We start from the raw sequence: 18,422 nt of genomic DNA on the forward strand, positions 1-18,422 counted from the left end.
ATCCCTTCGGCACCTCGTGATCACACAGGCTGGTGTGCTTCTTCCATGTGGGCTTTGTTGCTTCTGAGCTAGATGGCCGCTTGTTTACCTTCAAGCCTTTAAGACCCCCAGATGCTATATCTCTTGATAGCTGGGCATCATCAGCTTTCTTCACCACATTTGCTTATTCACCCGCTTTGTCTTAAGCAGTTGTGTCGGGAAGGTGAGCATCATTGAATGCCAATTTAATAGAAGAAAGTATTCTTGCATTGAGGGAGTACTTGAGTGGAGGTCCAATGTTCTTCTGCTACCTTAATACTAAACTTATAAATATATGCACATAGATCTATTTCCCCATCCTCATATATAAATATGTTTGCATATGTACATGCCTTTATTTAGAACTCTATAAATGCCCTTTGCCTCCTAGCTCTTTCCTCTATTTCCTTTGACTTTCCTCTTGTCCCACTTTCACGTTTCAGCCTTCATTTGGGTTTCAGTAATTCCTCTCAGTTACATTGCCCTTGATCATGCCCTACTAGGCCTCCTATACTCTCCTTGCCATTGATTTTAGATCACTTGTTGTTTCCTTGTCCCTGGGGTTGTTAACACCCACTTGTTTTCCCTACTTACCCTCTCCTGTGTCCCCCAGAACCATTGGTCCCGTTGTTTTCTCCTCCAGATTATTTATCCAGTCTATCTTATCTAGATAGACCTGCAGAGGCAATAATATGGACAAAACAGACAGCAAAACAAAGCAATAAAAGAAACAACAACAAAACGAACAACAAAAAAAGAAAAGCCTATAAATAGTTCAAGGTCTGTTTGTTGACCTTTAGGAGTGTTTTCCGGTCAAGTCTGATGGGGTGCCACGCCCTGGCCCCAAAGTCTATTTTTGGCATTCCCTGGGGACTTCCTTGCTCTGCTCTCCTTGCTGTTCTGTTGCACAATTCCCACACTGTGTCTCCAGCGTTGTCCTCCGTAGTGCTATGGGTCAGTGAGGGACATTACGTCTCATGGTGGGGCCGGCCCTGTGGCTCTTTCTGTATGTTATATCTTTTAATAGTCAGGCACCATCAGCTTTCTTCACCACATTTGCTTTTGCACTCATTTTGATTTCAGTGATTGTGTTGGGAAGGTGAGCATCACAGAGTGCCATGTTATTATAACAAAGTGTTCTTGGCTTGAGGGAGTACTTAAATAGAGAACTTATGTCCATCTGTTACCTTAATACTTAACATCTAAATATATGTACATAGACCTATATCCCTATTGTTCTATATTAATATATTTACATATGCACAAATATATATACATAGACCTACATACTAATATATTTACATATGTGCATGCCTGTGTTAAGCAGGGTTCTCTAGAGAAACAAAATCAGAACACTTATGATATATATCATATATATACAATATATATGTTTATACAGCGAGAAGGAATGTAACAGCTAATTAGTCCACACAGCAACATAGAGGGCTCAGTTCAACTCACTTCGTGGGATAGTTAATATACTGGAAGTCCTTCAACTCCCGTTGGAGTGACAGGTCCAAGGTCAAGGAAGCAGACAGCGGAGTCCTCCCTCAGGCAAGGCGAGCAGTCTGCCCACAGGCAGCAAACAGCAGGGTTGGTCACCAACAGTCAATACTTGGGAGCTTAGTGAAGCAGACCTGGATGGGATATCCAACACAAGCATGCAAGGAAACAGGATCCACCAGCCTCAAGCTCAAGCGATGTATGCACCGGCAGTGTGGAGAAGCAGATCTCAAAGGAGCCTCAAGCTCTAGCGACAGGACCCATGAGTTGGCTTGGCCTACAGGTGGTGCAGCTCACAGGTTGAGGCAGAGAACTAGCTAAAGCAGCAGCACACACACTCTAGCCCTGCTCCAATCACCAGAGAGCAAGAGAGAGGGGGTGGGCCTTGCCAAGCCATTTATCTCTTTGCCCTCCAATCAAACTGTGACCTGATTGATCCCACATGTTCCCATTGGCCAGGTTGGCACAATAAACCAACTATCACAATGCCTATATCTATACCTCTATAAATGTCTTTTGTCTCCTAGTTATTAATCCTATTTCGTTTTGCTTTCCTCCTGTCCCACTATCATGTTCAACCTTCATTTGGCTCTCAGTACTTCCTCTCAGATACATTGCAGTTGATTAAACCCCACCAGGCATTCTACTCCTTGCCAGCGATTTTAGATCTCTTGTTGTTCCCTGGTCACTGGATTTGTTGGCTGCCCCTCTTCTCTGACATCCTCCTCTCCCACGTCTTCCTGGAGCTGTCAGCCCCATTATTTTCTCCTCGGGTTTGGTTATCCTGCCTATCTCATATGGATAGACATGAGAAAAAGGAAAAACAAAACCTATAAATAGTTCCAGATCTGTCTGCTGACCCTTAGGAATATTTTCCAATTGGATCTGATGACGTGACAAGACCACTGGTTTCAGGATTCCTTGGGGACTTCATTGCTTTGCTCCCCTTGCTGCTCTGTTGTGTTGCCTTCATGCTTCGCTCCAGTGTGGGGGTTCAGATCTGGCACCATTCCCCCACTGTGTCTCGAGAGATGTCCACTCTAGCACTGTGGGCCAATGAGGGGGCGTGTCATGTCTCCTGGTGGGGCCTGCCCCATGGTCCTCTCTGTGCGTTGGCTGCTCTGAGCAGGATGCAGTCCTTGAGGCTTGGTGGGTGGCCAGGATGCAGATTCTCTCCCTCCCTCCCTCCGTCTTAGTTTGCTCCCGTGTGCTCTGGGGAGACCCATCACTCTCCCCAAGCTGTATCTTCAGTGCTGTCCTATGTAGTGTATTCTTCTGGGGAGGGGTTTGACATAGCTGGGACTGGGACTGGCCTGCAGACCTCTCTGTTAGTCCACTGCTTCATGAAGGTTTGTTGCCCTCGAGTCTTGGCGTCCCAGATTGAGGTCTGGTCCCCTTCTCACTTTTCTGTGGGGACATGAACAATACCCCCCTTGTGTGTGGGTGAGTGCCCTGTTCCCCCACTATCTACGTCCTCCTTCCCCCTCCTTTTAAGTCAAGCCAAGGTATTTTCTTTTTTGTTTGTTTTTTAATCATTTTATTGGGGGCTCATACAACTCTTATCACAATCCATCCATCCATCCATCCATCCATCCATCCATCCATCCATCCATCCATCCATCCATCCATCCATTGTGTCAAGCACATTTGTACATATGTTGCCATCATCATTCTCAAAACATTTGCTTTCTACTTGAGCCCTTGGTATCAGCTCCTCATCCCCCCCTCTCCCTGCTCCCCACAAACCAGGGTATTCTCAATCGTCCCCTCTGTATGTGAAAGTTGGACATTGGACAAGGAAGACCAAAGGAGAATCGGTGCGTTTGAGTGGTGGTGCTGGAGAGGACCATTGAAATTATCACGCAATGACCAAAGGACAAGCAGATGGGTCTGGGGAGAGGTGTAGCCGGAAGGCTCCTTAGAGGCAAGGACGGTGAGACTTCATCTCACCTATGTTAGACATGTGAAGGCCACCATGCGTGATCTAGTGGAGGGCCAGCAAGAGAAGAAGTACTTCCATAAGACGGATGGACTCGGCGTCTGCGTCCATGGGCTCGGACACAAGGACAGTTGTGATGCCGGTGTAGGCCCGGGCAGTGGTTTGTTCTGTTGTGCTCGGGGGTGCCATGAGTCAAGGCAGACGTGGCGGCAGCCAACAACAACTACAACTACACCAGTGACAACGCAGCGACGGAGGCTGCTGTCTGGGTGGTGGCAGCGTTGAGTGCTTGTGGCCCCCACGGGGAGACCAGGTTTTCTAAGACACCGATGAACAGAGTTCACGTTCAAGGCCTGGACTCTGGACCTCCATGGTCACCTCAACACGTGTCACACACGAAGGGCTGAGCAAGTGGGAGTGAGGGTGGGGGAGCACGCAAGAGCGGAGCCTTCGTCAACCTGGCAAACACCTTGCCCCCTGCAGCCCACCCCTCGAGCCCAGCGCTGAGCATGGGGCTCGGAGCCGGCATCAGCAGCCGTGAGCCCCTTGTGGCTCTTTCAGTCATGAGCGTGCGACTCTGGCGTAAAACAGAAACAGTTTTAAGGGTATTATTCATATTGTGGTGATTTCATTTGTTTGTCAAAGATACTTATGGTTCTCGAATCATCCTTCACGTTTTGTGAGGGACAGGATGGGCTGTTCCGGTTCAAACGTTTGACCTTGGCCATCCCTTCTCCAAGGTCTCAGTGTCCTGAGGTTTTATGTTAAGAGATTTGTAGGTAGGGTCAGCGGTATTGCTAGAGGTCGAGGCATAGGCCCCCGACAATACATGCACACAAAAAGCAGAAACAAACACACACACAAAACCCCTCTACCCAGGAAAAGGGCAACTTCCAGCCAAAGCCCTTGCCAGCTGGAGGGCAGGAAGGAAAACCAGGTGGCCACAGCAGATCAGCCAGCGGGTGTGGCCAGGGCCTCTGTCCGCTCCCTCATGGGACCTGACACCACCATGGTGCTCTGGTGGCACTGATTCTGGGACATTGGTGAAACAGCCAGTCCTCATCAGAGCCCATGTCCCCTGAGCTGTTCTCAGCACGGCCAGGGCCATGCGGTTCTGGAGTCCACCTCCTTCCTCCCGGAGGTTCCGACAGGTGACAGCCACATGATTTCCCTGCTTGGCAGCTAGGGCCTGTTTAGGAAAACTGACCAGGGCTCTGGTTTGCCTCATCCCTCCCGCAGAGCCAAGGGATGGGGCCGGAACAGCCCAAAGGCGGTCATACCAGTCCGAGTACATGGGGTCCCCTTGATGTCTGCCACTCTTGTAGTCTATGACCTCACGACTAGTTTGTCCCCCGTGTCTCAATGTACGGGGAAAGATTCCCCACCAAGTGGATCTAGTGTAACAAGTCTTTCCCGACACGCCACTGTTTCCAGGAGTGGTGAATCAGGCCCCCGAGGCTCACGGCCCCTCAAGTCTTCTACAATGGACCGCACCCCTCCTTCGCTCTGGACCGTCTCTCGCCTTCTCGCACAACGAGAGAGTCTACACTGTCTTCCACTGCTGCTTATGTGCCTAGCCAACGGTCACAGCCAGCCCATACAGAAGGTTAAGGTTAAGGGTCAACACACTGGGCAATGACCAGCCATGCTGTGTGCCACTCAGCCCACTGACCTCTTTGCCCTGTGGGCCAGGCTTTCTGCCGCAAGCCAGACCTCTGAGGCCGCCCCACCAGTGTTATATGTAAGAGCGACTTAGCAAGGGAAATGGGATCGCTGGTGGCATGGTGGTTATGCGTTGGCCTGCAATCCAAAAGGTCAGCATTTCAAAACCACCAGCCACTCTGCAGGAGAACGTGGGGGCTCTCAACTCCCATAAAGAGTCACAGTCTTGGAAACCCGCAGGGGCAGTTCTACCCTGCCCTATAGGGCCACGATGCATCGGCATCGACTCGATGGCAGGGAGTCTGCATTTGTTCGCAGCAGGAAGTGAAAGCGAACAAGAAGCAGCCAGCAAGAGCATCTCTACCTCCAGCCTGGCAAAGAGGCGCTTCCCCTACCAGGTCACCCTTTGGTGTGCAGCCCTAGTGCGTTTGGGTGGCACCAGATCCACGGGCGGTTTGCTGGCACCTAACGACTGTTTAATCTCTCGTCCCCTTCTTCCCCAGCCACCGAGTGTGGGCAAGGAAGAGGAGAAGCCTGGATGTCTCCGCCTTCTCCAGGCCTGTCCTCCATCCTAGCTTTCCTTCCTGAGAAGCGAGGCCGTGCTACCGCCCGCCCAGCCACCCAGTGCAGTTCCAGGTCCGGAGTCCAGCCCCTGCTGGGTCGCTGCGGGGCTCACGTGGTCCCTGCCTTCTCAAAGTCTGTTGTCCCGCTGCACAAAGGGAGTCCTGTTATGGACCAACGGCAGCCTGGTGCTAGCTGATCACATACAGAGGCCGGGTGGCGGGAGAGAGCTCAGGGGGCCTGGAGAGGGCAGAGGAGTCTGAGGACGGGGACTGAGCACAACCTGGAAGGGGTGATCAGGGTACAGAGGAGGCTGAAGGACGATGCAGGAGTGACCACGCAGGCACTCCCTCCCCTCCTGTCCACGAGCACCCAGTCAGCTTGTCCGGTGGGTGTCCTTACTCCCTGTGACCTCTCCCTGCACAGCCAGGGGCAGGCTCCAGGTGGGTGCTCCTCTGCTGAGCTCCCTGGGTTCCATCCTTCCATCCAGGCTTCCTCCCTCCAGGCCCAGCTCCTGTGATGGGGGCCCAGTGCCTGCACAGAGGATGAGGGGGGTCTGTGGACTGAAGGCTCCAGGCGCCCTGTGGGGACAGCAGGGACTCCTCTGCCTGTGCCCGGGCTTGCCACCTGTCTGCTAGCCTGTCCACCTCTCCCTCTCCCTCTCCACCACAGTCAAGCTCAGGAGGAGGGAGCAGGATGCTGGTGTGGGTGGGGCCTGGGAAGTGTGGGTCACACTGCAACCCAAGCTTCTCAGAAGGGAAGTGGGCTCATTCTGACTCAATCCACCAGGCCTGCCCTGCGGGCCCACCTCCTGCTTCTCGTTCATACTCGACCTGGCACTTACATATTAACCCTGAGGCTGCCAGGACTCACCCCTCCCCCTTGCCCGCCCCGGTGAGCAGCATCCCCCGCCAGCACCCCCTGTCCCAACTGTGCAGCGCTTCTTCCCATCACTTCCAAGGTCACACAGACCGAGTACTTCTCTGTTCTCAGCCCCGGAAGCCCAGTCTCCTGGCCACACCTGGACAGCACCCACCAGGCACCGGGCACCGGGCACCCTCAGCCCTGGCCTCAGCCTTTCAGCTCCTGTGAGGAAGAGACAGAGGGGATGGGGGTGACCAGATTGCCACATGCCTCTGGGGACAGAGTGGCCCTGAGAAACTGCCTGGAAAAGGGAAGTTCTTCTGAGAGGCCCCATAACCACTCCCCACTTCCCCCCCACCATCTTGTCTGGGGACTATGCTGTCAGCGGGGACTCAACACTCCTGCATGTCTATCCAGAAAGACTCACTTCCTCCCACGTGGCCCTGCTGGGAACCAGACTAAGGATTTGGGGCTTCAAAATTGAGGGTCTCTGCTCTCTGCATGAAAAGCTGGGTTTAGCCCTGAGACTCTCCGGGTCAGTTCCCCTCTGTGTGACCTGCAGTGAGATCAGCAGGGAGGCTGGGGAAAGGGCCCCTTCGCTCATGTTCGCGATGCCACCTGCTGCCTTCCCTCCTTTCACCGACCCTTTTAACAGTTCTATTGGCACGGAACCCTCATGTCACACAATTCAATATTCCAGTCGCATTGAGACTTGTATAATCATCCCTTCAATCAGTTTTAATGCATTTCCCCTCCCAAGGGTTAAATCGCTTTTAAAATGAGTTGTACAATCACCATCGGTTCCAGGGTTCCCTTCCCGCTCCACATACATTGTTTGCTTCCCCACCCTCCTCTCCCTCTCCCTTCCCACCTCCCACCCCCTCCCGCCCCCATAAATCCTGCACATCTACTCCTTCATGGGTTCTTTAGCCTCTGCGGACTTGTTGGGGTGATTGAGAGATGAGGTGGGGATCAATTCCCCTGAGCCTTTCCCCCTCCCTGAACTGCCCTCCAGTGGCTCAGAGGGTTTTCTATGTCCCTAAAGAGATTTCCCAGGAGCCCTGGTGGCTTCGTGGCGGCCAACGGCAAGGCCAATGGCTGTGACTGCCAAGGGCAAGGCCAACAGTTCAAGACCACCAGCTGCTCTGCGGGAGAAAGACCGAGGCTGTCTCCTCCCACAAAGAGTTACAGTCTCAGCCACTCACAGGGCTACTTGACTCTGTGGTGTGGGTATGAGTCAGGGTTGACTGGGTGGCAGTGAGTTTTAAAGATATTCCCACCCCATCAAGGATGATTTGGACAGCATTGTTCTCCGTATTGACGTCTCTTGTCTCCTCGCCTTTCACAAACAGTAACGAGGGATCCCCCTGGGGGGCGGGGACAGCTGCTCACTTCAAGGTTAGGGGTTCAAACCAGAGCAGCATCTCTGTAGAGGAAAGTCCTGGCCCACTTAGGACATGTAGCACCAGCAGTGGGAGGGATCTCCCTCTGTGGTGAAACAAGGCAGTCCAGCTAGTGTGGGAAGTCCCTCTTTATTCCCAGCGGGGGCCCCACAAGCAGGGGCAGAGAGCCCCGCCCAAGGACATGTGATGGATCCAGACTAGCAACCATCCTGGACTCTGGGGTCTGAGGTCCAACACGGGGGCTTGGGCCTGGAGCTGGGAGGCCCATGGGGCTGGAGAGGCTGCCCAGAACACCCTTTCAGGATGGGCACCCCGAAAGCTCAGAGGGAAGCTCTTGGCCCTGCTTGCTCCTCTGACAGGGCTGTTTGTCGTGACCACAAGTAAGTGAAGGAGGAGTTATGGGTCACGACCAGTAGGGAAGTACCCCTCCTCTCTGTCCTCCCCACCCGGGGATGTGTGAGGGGTGGGCAGACAGGCCTGTGAGGATGTCCATGATGGGGAGTCCGGGTATGTGTGTCACTAGAAATAGCTGTGGGATCTCTAGTCAACGGAGGCTACGTGCGGATACCCGCTTCCAAGTGGCACCTCTGCAGCCACTCTGCTCCCTCAGTGTCCTCTCCGTCTGAGTGGTTCTGGGAGAGAAGCCCGGAAAGCGGAAGCAGCGTGCGCACAGAAAAAAGCAGAAGTGTGCTTCCTGGAGGTCTGGCCCGCCCCTCTTGAGCAGGGATGAGGCTTGGCGTCCAGCTGGGACCCGGGCTGTGTCAGGTGGCCCCTTCGATGGAGACATGACCCAGCGGGACTGGGCCCTGTGGCTGCCTCCAGCCCTGCTGCTGCTCTGGTTCCCAGGTGAGAGGACTTCCCAGACTGAAGCTCTTCCCTGTATGGACAGTGAGACAGGTGTGCGATGTGAAGGGAGGCAGAGAGGGATCATGGGAGGCACTCTGCATGGGGACGCTGACAGCACTCTGTCCATCCCTGCAGAATGACCCCCTGTGAGGAGGCAGGAGGCGGGCCTCTCCTTCTGCACCCGGGACGTGGACGGAGCACCTGAGCATGAGGTCCAGTGGGGAGGGGTGAAGGGGGGGGGTCTGAGCGGGCTCTCAGAGGAATCTTTACGGGAAGGAGGAGGGTGACAGGCAGGTCGCCCACTGGGTGGGTGGGAGAGTGGCCTCAGCTGGGGGTGCCTGAGGGACCTGAGTGTGGGGGGAGGACCCTCTTTGTGGACCTCCTGTGGTGAGTGTGCAGGAAGCCTGGGTCTGGGGAGGGCCGGGCCGGAAACTCAGGGACACAGAGGGGCATCTGGGGCAGCGCAGGGGCTGCCTGGAGCCTGAACAGGGAGGAGGCTGGTCCAGGTGTGGTGGTGACAGCCCCCACATGGACCTGGGCCAGGGCTTCTTGTCCCTAAAGGGAGGGATGGGGACAGAGGGAGAAGGAAGGGGTGGGAAGGGAGGGGAGAGAAGCGAGACTGCGGGCAGAGAAGGGGAACCTTTCTCTGGTGAGAGCTCACAGGGTGTCTTCCTTCCTGGGGATCCGTCTTGCGGGCCCCCAGAGACCCGAGCTGTGCTCCCACAGGCCCCGTGAAGGTCTTCCTGGGTTTATTCTCATTTGGGCTGTTAGGTGCCATTCAGTCTATTCCAACCCCCAAGGGGCCCATGTCCCACAGCAGGGCACACTGCCCCGTCCTGGGCCACTCACAGGGGCAGCTATGCTGGTGCCCCTTGATGCCATCACTGTGCCCACCCATCTCCCGTGGGTCTTCCTCTTTGTCACAGACTCAGGACTTTACCAGGCATGGTGTCTTCCTCGGGGACTGGCTCCTTCTGATCACAAGTCCAAGGACGTGAGATGGGCTCCCCATCCTGCCTGCCAAGGAGCACTCTTCTCTCGTCCGTTCCATATGTTTGGGATGAACTTGTGTCTCTACGGACTCCACGTTCAATTTCAGTTGCACGTTTCCTCCTTCTTTTTTAGCGACTGAAATAATTTAGGTCTGAGGGGTGAGGAGTCTGGCGGTATATCTATATCTCTATATATTAAGAGCACGCTGTATATAGGTACAGTCCATCTCAATCAATAGATCGAAACAACATCCCATTAAACCCTCCCTAAATGTGGTTCTCTTTCCTGCGCCACCCCCTTCCCAATTCTTCATCTCTCCTCCAAATGCTAACCCTCCCCTCTCCCTGCTCCTGCCCCCGCCCCCGCCCTGTCCTCCTCATATCATCAAAGTGTCCTCTCTTGGTGGAAAATCCATGTATCTTTTCCTTTGTTTTGCTTGTTTGTCCCCCACCCACAATAATGGGGTTATTCCATATTTATCTCTGTACGATTGACTCAGTTTGCTACGCCCACTGTTCTCTAGATGGAGCCCCGTCTTGCGGTGTGTGCAGAAGAGAGTTGTCGCTGGTTTCAGTGGCTGTGTAATACTCCACTGTGTGACTGTACCAGGGTGTGTGGGTCCATTCCTCCGTCATCGGAGTTTGGGGCGATCCCCACGGTTGTGGTGCTATGGAAGTGGCTGTCGCCCTCGTTGTGGTGCACATGGCAGTGTGCGTTGTCTTGCGAAGGCGCATTCTGGCTGGACTTCCTTCGAGACAGATGTGCTTCTTCCTGCTGCTTCCGTGTTCCTCGCCAGCAACACAGTCAGCTGCGTACTGCTTCTCTGAGCATCTTCGTTGTGTAGACGTCACATGTGTTGGAGGCAATAGAAGATACCGTAGCTTGGGCAGGGGTACCCGAGTTCTCAACATGACCTCTTTGCTCCTTAACAATCCTTTTGGATTGTTCTCTTTGGTTGCTTTGTTTTGCTCTGCCTTTTTTTGTGTGCATACTGATATCTCTATAGGTCTATCTACATAAGATAGATGGGATAAACAATCTGGAGGAAAAAACAATGAACCGGACCAACAGTTCCAGGGGGATATGGGAGAGGGGAAGGCACGGGGAAAGGAAGTGGGTGTTAACAACCCCAGGGGCAAGGAAACAATAAGTGATCTAAAATCAATGATGAGAAGGGGGTAGGAGGCCTGGTAGGGCTTGATCAAGGGCAATGCAACTGAGAGGAATTACTGAAACCCAAATGAAGGCTGAACATGATAGTGGGACAAGAGGAAATTAAAAGGAAATAGAGGAAAGAAGTAGGAGGCAAACGGCATTTATAGAGGTCTAAATACAGGCACGTACATATGTAAATATATTTATGTATGACAATGGAGAAATAGATCTATGTGCATATATTTATAGGTTTTGTATTAAGGTAGCAGATGGACATTGGGCCTCCACTCAAGTACTCCCTCAACGAAAGAACACTTTGTGCTATTAACCTGACACAATCGCTGAAGACAAAGCAGGTGCATAAACAAGTGTGGTGAAGAAAGCTGATGGTGCCAGCTATCAAAAGATATAGCATCTGGGGTCTTAAAGGCTTGAAGGTAAATAAGTGACCATCTAGCTCAGAAGCAACAAAGCCCAAAGATCACACCAGCCTGTGTGATCACGAGGTGTCGATGGGATCAGGTATCAGGTATCAAAGAACAAAAATCATGTCATATCCCAAAGCCCATCTGTTGGCAACTGGGCATCGCCTTACAGAAGGGTCTCGGAGATGAGACAAGCCAGTCAGGGTGCACTATAGCACCGATGAAACACACAACTTTCCTCTAGTTATTTAATGCTTCCTCCCCACACTATCATGATCCCAATCCTACCTTACAAATCTGGCTAGACCAGAGCATGTACACTGGTACAGATAGGAACTGGAAACACAGGGAATCCAGGACAGATGATTCCTACAGGACCAGTGGTGAAAGTGGCGATACCAGGAGGGTGGAGGGAAGGTGGAGTAGAAAGGGGGAACTGATCACAAGGATCTACATATAACCTCCTCCCTGGGGGACAGACAACAGAAATGTGGGTGAAGGGAGACGTCGGACAGTGTAAGACATGACAAAATAATAATAATTTATAAATTATCAAGGGTTCGTGAAGGCGGAGGGTTGGGGAGGGAGGGGAAAATGAAGAGCTGATATCAAGGGCTCAAGTAGAAAGTCAATGGTTTGAGAATGATGATGGCAACAAATGTACAAATGTGCTTGACACAGTGGATGTATGTATGGAGTGTGATGAGTTGTATGGGCCCAATAAAAGGATTTTAAAAGAAACTGAAGCCTACAGGAGCCGGGCGGATTAAGGGAGCCCAGGATGAAATGCCATCCTTGCCTGTGTGGAGGCTGCTGTTGTTTGGTAGTGTCCCTGCGGTCCAGCTGGTGGCTCTCTGCGGAGGGGTCCTGCCAGGACGCTGGCTTCCCTCACCTGCAGCTCTCTGGGTGAGCAGTTAGGCAGCCTTCCAGGCCGAGCAGTTTGGGAAATGGAAAAGCACACCTTACGTCTAGTGCATCTTTTGTGACCCACAAATGATCTCTAGGGTGCCCAGCAGTTTGCAGAAATGATCCGGAAGCCGTCTCCAGCCCTGGATTCTGTCCCTTGCTGGGGCAGAGGGCATGTGAGAGGCTGGGCTGCTCTCTGACCTGGAGAGGCCTCTCTGCACAGGCGGGTGCTGGGGGAGGGGCTCTCACGGTCCTGGTCAGTTGGGAGTCAGAGCGTCTGAGGAAGGGGCAAGGGCAGCAGGAAGGAGACTGGGGTCTGCAGGAAGGGACTGCAGTGAGGAGCCTCTTGGGATGGACAGTGGGGGAGGGGAGGGCATGTGGTGTGATGGGGGGCTTCGTGAGGGGTGGGGGATGACTGAGTCCAGGTGACTGCTGACTGACCGGGTCCAGGTGAGGAGTCGGGACTTGGTTTGTGTTTTCCAGGCTCCGTGGCACTGACGGGCCCTGAGTCTGTGTCGGGCACCGAGGGGGAGACTCTGAGCGTGCGCTGTGGGTATGAGGAGGAATACAAAGAACATGACAAATATTGGTGCAGAGGATCGATTTGGACAACATGTGCGAAGATTGTGAGGACTGGAGGGTCAACGACCGAGGAGAGGAGCGGCCGAGTGTCCATCAGGGACGAGCCCGCCCAGCTGAGCTTCACAGTGACCCTGAGCAACCTCACCGCGGACGACCAAGGCGCATACTGGTGTGGGATTCATGTCACCCTTTGGGAAGATGGAAGAGTGTTGGTGATGGTGTCTGTATCCCCAGGTGAGCCCCTTCCCCACAGGAGCCCCAGGGCTGTCTGAACAAGCTCAGGTCAGCACAGCTGAAGGGGTGTGTGTTTGTGTCTGATCAGAGACTTGAGGAAAACTGTGTGTGTGTGTGTGTTTGTGTGTGTGTGTGTGTGTATGTGTATGTAAAGTGACACAAATACACACAGAGACAGAGAGACAGACAGGGCGAGCCCAAGCAGTCTGTCCTTCCCTGACTTATCACCTTCTCTGAGGGTCGGGGAGACACTGGAGCCAGTGGGAGGGTGACTGAGCAGGACCTGAGTCTGAGTCCCCAGGAAGGGAACCCTCACACATTCTGCCCCTCCAGAGCCCTGTGGACCAGCCCACTCTGCAGGCTCTGGTCACCTCCCAGTCAGCAGGTCACCACCCAGGATTCCCAGGGCCAGAGGGGACACTGTGATGGCTCAGCCCCAGCCCAACCCTGTGTCCTGATTGCTCTCTGATCCTCAAGCCAGGCCCCTCCCTCCCAGACTCTACATCACCTGCCCCTCCCACCACCTGCTGTAGCCCCCCCTCCCTGGCTGTCCAGCCAAGGCCTGTTTCCTGAGACTTTGTTCTAACTGTGGCCATGAAGGGTCTGCTCATCCCTGAGTCTCGTCCTGGGCAGCTGCATCCACTGTGCAGAAGGATCAGCCCATCCCTGGCTGCCCGTGGGGAGCTCTCCATCATGAGGGGTCCCCTCCAGAGCCCCTTGCCTGTCTCCTTATTCTGGGAGCCTCCCTCCTGGACCCTCCCAGCAGCAGAGTGCTGGTCCATCGGACAGTCACCCAGCAGCCCGATTCTGCGGGGCCATGTTCTGCCAGGTGCGGAGAAGCCAGGAGATGGAGACAGCGTCCTGTGGCCAAGAGGGTCAGGGAGGCAGGGGCCTGTGTCCTCAGACAGACAGATTCCCGAAGCAGAGGCAGCAGGTCTGTGGGGTCAGAGAGGGATTCCTGAGGAGCTGACCTCTCGGCTCAATCCTGACATTGGGGATGGGAGCTGAGAGCAGCTCCTGAAAAAGAGAGGGGCAGCCCCCCAGGAACTGGGAGCAGGTGGGGGCGCTGAGAGCCGAGCAGAGGACAGGAGTGTCGGGGGGTGGGGGCCAGAGGCTGGGCTCAAGGGGACTTGGACACTTGATACGACAGCTGTGCCCTCTGGATGCTGCATGACTGAGCTTGGAGGGGACAAGACTGGGTGGGGAGGGGTCAATGGCTCTCAGTGACCCGGCCTGTGTCACAGGAGGGAACGGGGACAGCTGGGCACCTATGTCCTGCTGGAAGTGCTCCCTTGACCCAGGGGCTCCTGGGAGACTCTGGCCCAGGCTCCTCTGCCTTGCCCTACCTTGGGTGCGCTGTGCTGCAGCCAACCAGGGGGACTGGTGAGTGGGGGTGAGGGCGGGGCCAGTGTGGGTAGAAGTCCTGGGTCTAACCTATGTTTCTAGCCCCAGTGCGACCTTCGAACACACCTACAAGTAACCCTTTCACCACCATCTTTAAAGCCACAACAGAAGGTCTTTCTGTGTCATGTACCCCGCTGCCCAAAGAGGCTGTCACCCCCAGCTGGAGCAGCCTGGACAACTCCAGCCAGAGCCAGTATCCAGGGTAAGATGCCCAGTCCCCATGACCCGGAAAGTGGGCCTTCTGGGCCTGGCCCTTCTCCACGGCCAGTGGTCCAGACAAGGGTGGGACCCACACACTGGTGGCTGGGACTCTGGGCTCCCTCGGCCTCAGCCCAGGTTGGAGGTTCCAGTGTGGGCATCCCAGGTCAGGAGGCTGTGTGTCCTGGGCTTGGAGAAGGTGGAGCGGGTGAAAGGAGGTGGCCTGGAGGGAGAGGTAGTGATGCCCCACAGACCCTGATGGGGCGTGACTGGAATGTTCTCCTGTGCTCCTCACGGCCACCTGCCCCGTGACTGTTTTCTCTTTACAGATAGGTAAACTGAGGCTAGGTGATAGTACACAGCTACAGGAGGGGGGCTGGGCTTCCAACTCAGGTGTCCATGTCCAGAGGTGTGGGGACGTCCCTCTAAACGGCTGCTGCTGTTGGTTATGGTCACTGAGCTGCGTCCTCCCGAGGTGTCCCCTGTTCGCACACAAAGTGCCCTGAGCTCTGCAGGGTCTCCAAAGTCATGACTCCCAGAAGGAGCCCACCAGGCCTGTGTCCAAGGTGCCTTTGAATGGGCTCAAACCTCCAACCTCCCAGCAGGTCATTGAGCGTGTCTCCACGTCCACCACCCAGGACTTCCCTCTCAACTCCTGACTCGTAACGTTCCCATGGAGAATCTGAGATGAGCCTGCAGCGCTCCCCGGAAAACGACTGTGGTCATAAACCCTGTCTGGGACCCACAGAGGCCCCAAGCCCTTCCACAGGCTCCCTGCCAACCAGGGGGTACAATCTTCAAATCCGAGGACATGAACCTCAGATCCCGAGCAAATGGACCTTGCAGGTATTCTCCACAGGAGAAGGGCCTGAATCTTGACCACTGAGCGGCCATCTTTGACCACAGGATGAGAAGAGAATGGAAAGGCTAGCTAGAAAGAAGGGCGCCAGGGAGGCCGTGGCCCCAAAGCTTACTGCTTCATCCCACGCCAAAGCTGCCACCCCTGGGTCCCTTTTCCTCCTGGAGATCCCGCGTGCCCCAGACTAGAACTGCCCCAGGGAGATTTCCTGGCTGCCTTCCTTAGGAGAAGAGTTAGCTCAGCCTTTCCTGCATGGGACCGGTTGGTGGATTTGAACTGCCAACCTTTAGGCGGGTGGACAATGGCTCACTGTTTGTGCCCCCAGGGCCCTCTCAGGCTCATTAGCTTCACAGTAAAGTCACCGCTGCTCATTCAAGGGTGAAATGGCAGAGGGACAAGGTCACTCACCACAGCAAGGATGGATCGCAATCAGGAAAGACTGGGGGGAGCTGTTAAGACGGAATGAAACACAAAGGGCAAAGCCACTGCCATCAAGTCCATGTCGATTTGCAGCGATCCTGTAGGACAGGGCAGATCTGCCCCTCGGAGTTCCAGAAAGCCCGTCTTTCTCCCCAGGAGCGGCTTCACTACTCCTCGGGAGCCTCTGGTTAAGAGGGAGTCCTCAAGTTCATTATGCGCAATCCATGCAACTGAATAGTCCACAGCTGTGAAAAAGAGCGGGGTCTGCTTTATGTCCAGGGCAGTGGGAGCCCCTTGGTGGCTAACAAGGAAAACCAGGGGCCTGCGAGTTCCTGTCCAGCATGGGGCGTTGTTCTGTTGCTCTGAGTCAGTCTGACGCGACCTCCCTTAAAAAATCCCGTTATCTGTGCCTCTTATGATCAATATCTTCATTGATGCACATTTTATTTGTGTTGGGGGGACTTGGAAACCTCATCTATAGCTCTATTAACAAGTTAGATCATCTATTTCAGAAGGACTAAAAGGCCTGCTTCAGATCTTCAGAACCATCATAGAATCCGAACAAAATTAGAAAACACCTAATCCATAGCACTGAGGGCTAAGTACTGAAGCCGGCTTTATGATCGCACCATACCACCAAGGACACCCGAAAGCGAAGTTGCTTCCGCACTAATGTGCATCCAGGAAAGGGGGCAAAAGGAGGCTTACAGAGCAGGCCACAAACACGTCTTTAAAATTTTTACATAAGTTAAAAAAAATTTTTTTTTACATAAGAAACAGCATCACGAGGTCCCCGGTTCATATCCGGTGCCCCCTCCAAAACAAACAAACAAACAAACAAAACTGTACATATGAAAAAATAAATTAGGCAATGCACAAGAAATGTTACAATTTAGCTTATTATGAATACACTCTCTAGCCCATCATTTTTCACATCAGATGCAGTGCTGGGAAAATTCAGAGAGGACAAAGCTCCTTCTTGACACGAAGCAGTGTAATTGATGAAGGGGGGGGGGGGAAGCAGCTGAAGGAGAAGTGGTTGATAAAAGGCAAGTAAACCCCAAAATGAAGAGTCTGCAGATTAGGGCACATGAGCATCCTCTCAGGTATCATCTGATTAACAATTGGGGCAGATTAGGAAAACCGCCACTCCAGAGTAGAAGTCAAACTGTGGGGCTTTCACCGGGCTTCAAAGTAAAAGCCCATCAGTGGGTTTAAAAAGACACAGCTGTCTTACCACCACTGGCGTCCGGACCCCACGGGGAGAGCAGGACATGGACTTTTAGGTTTGAAGTTATCTTTAGGAATCTAAATGCCATCCAGTCCATGGAAAGGGGTCCTTCAGACACAGGGGCCATGACTCCTGACGGCACTCAGATGCAATGCGGAGCAACGATTTGCAGCAAATGATGCAGAAACGTTTTCCTTGAAAGCTGCTGGTTCATCAAGTGCAGTGTGGGAAAGGTATTTCTAAGTAACCAAAGCATTTGTTACATCCTAGCACTGCGATTTGGTTGCATATGTAAAACTTTAACTTTGAACTCCATTCCCTTGAAGGCTGTCTAGCTCATGAGTTCTTCTCAGCACAAACTTGGCAGTGTTTCCAGCAAAACCAAGACTTCCATTAAAATTCAGCACTGGGTGTGGTTGCTGTAAAGCCCCGGCGCAGCAGCTCGCTGTGGGTGCTTTCATGAACCGGAGCGGCTCTGTCTGGACTCTCTGGTGCTGAGCCTCCCTGGGCTGAAATGCAGCGGAGTTTGCCTGGCAACCGCAGGAAGCTGTTCCAGGACAGTCTCGCAGCCTCAGTGCGCTGAGCAAAATAAACCGGGAGCAGCATGAAGAGAAGTGATATGACCAATAACTTCCCCAAACACCTCTGCACGGAGTGGGATGTGTCTGTGTGGCATAGTCATGCCCATATGATGGCAGAGTTAGACAAAAATAGCCGGACATTTTGACAGACTAGCTCTAAAGCACACCAACAAAAATCCTCGTGTTAGCCAAGATTTATGTGCGTGGTCATAACATGAGCGTGGGCTTAATGTATGTGCAAACTCTAGTAGCTAATAAACTCCAATGAAAATTATGGGCTCAGGATAAGAACAATACATATGAGGGCAGACATATTTTACTGCATCTACATATTCTTGTGTTATATATGTATAGCATCAGTAAGATGAATACATAATTATCTAATATGCATATATGTAAACATACATGTGCAAGGGTGTCGTAAATGCAGTTTGTTGTAACGCACATAGGTCATAAGGCAGGCACGTGAAGAGGTTCCAGAAACTTAGCCCTGGTGAATGCTCTGGAGCACGGTGAATCCGAGTCTATTTGGCAGTCGTGTGTGTGTGTGTGTGTGTGTGCACGCATTTTGCTTTGGCAGGTGACCCGCGTCTCTGGAAGGTTCTCAAGTGCAGTGTGTGAGTGGGTGGGTGTGACCT

The sequence above is a fragment of the Tenrec ecaudatus genome, chromosome 10 (assembly GCF_050624435.1).
Source record: "Tenrec ecaudatus isolate mTenEca1 chromosome 10, mTenEca1.hap1, whole genome shotgun sequence".
In the NCBI taxonomy this organism is placed as follows: Eukaryota; Metazoa; Chordata; class Mammalia; order Afrosoricida; family Tenrecidae; genus Tenrec; species Tenrec ecaudatus.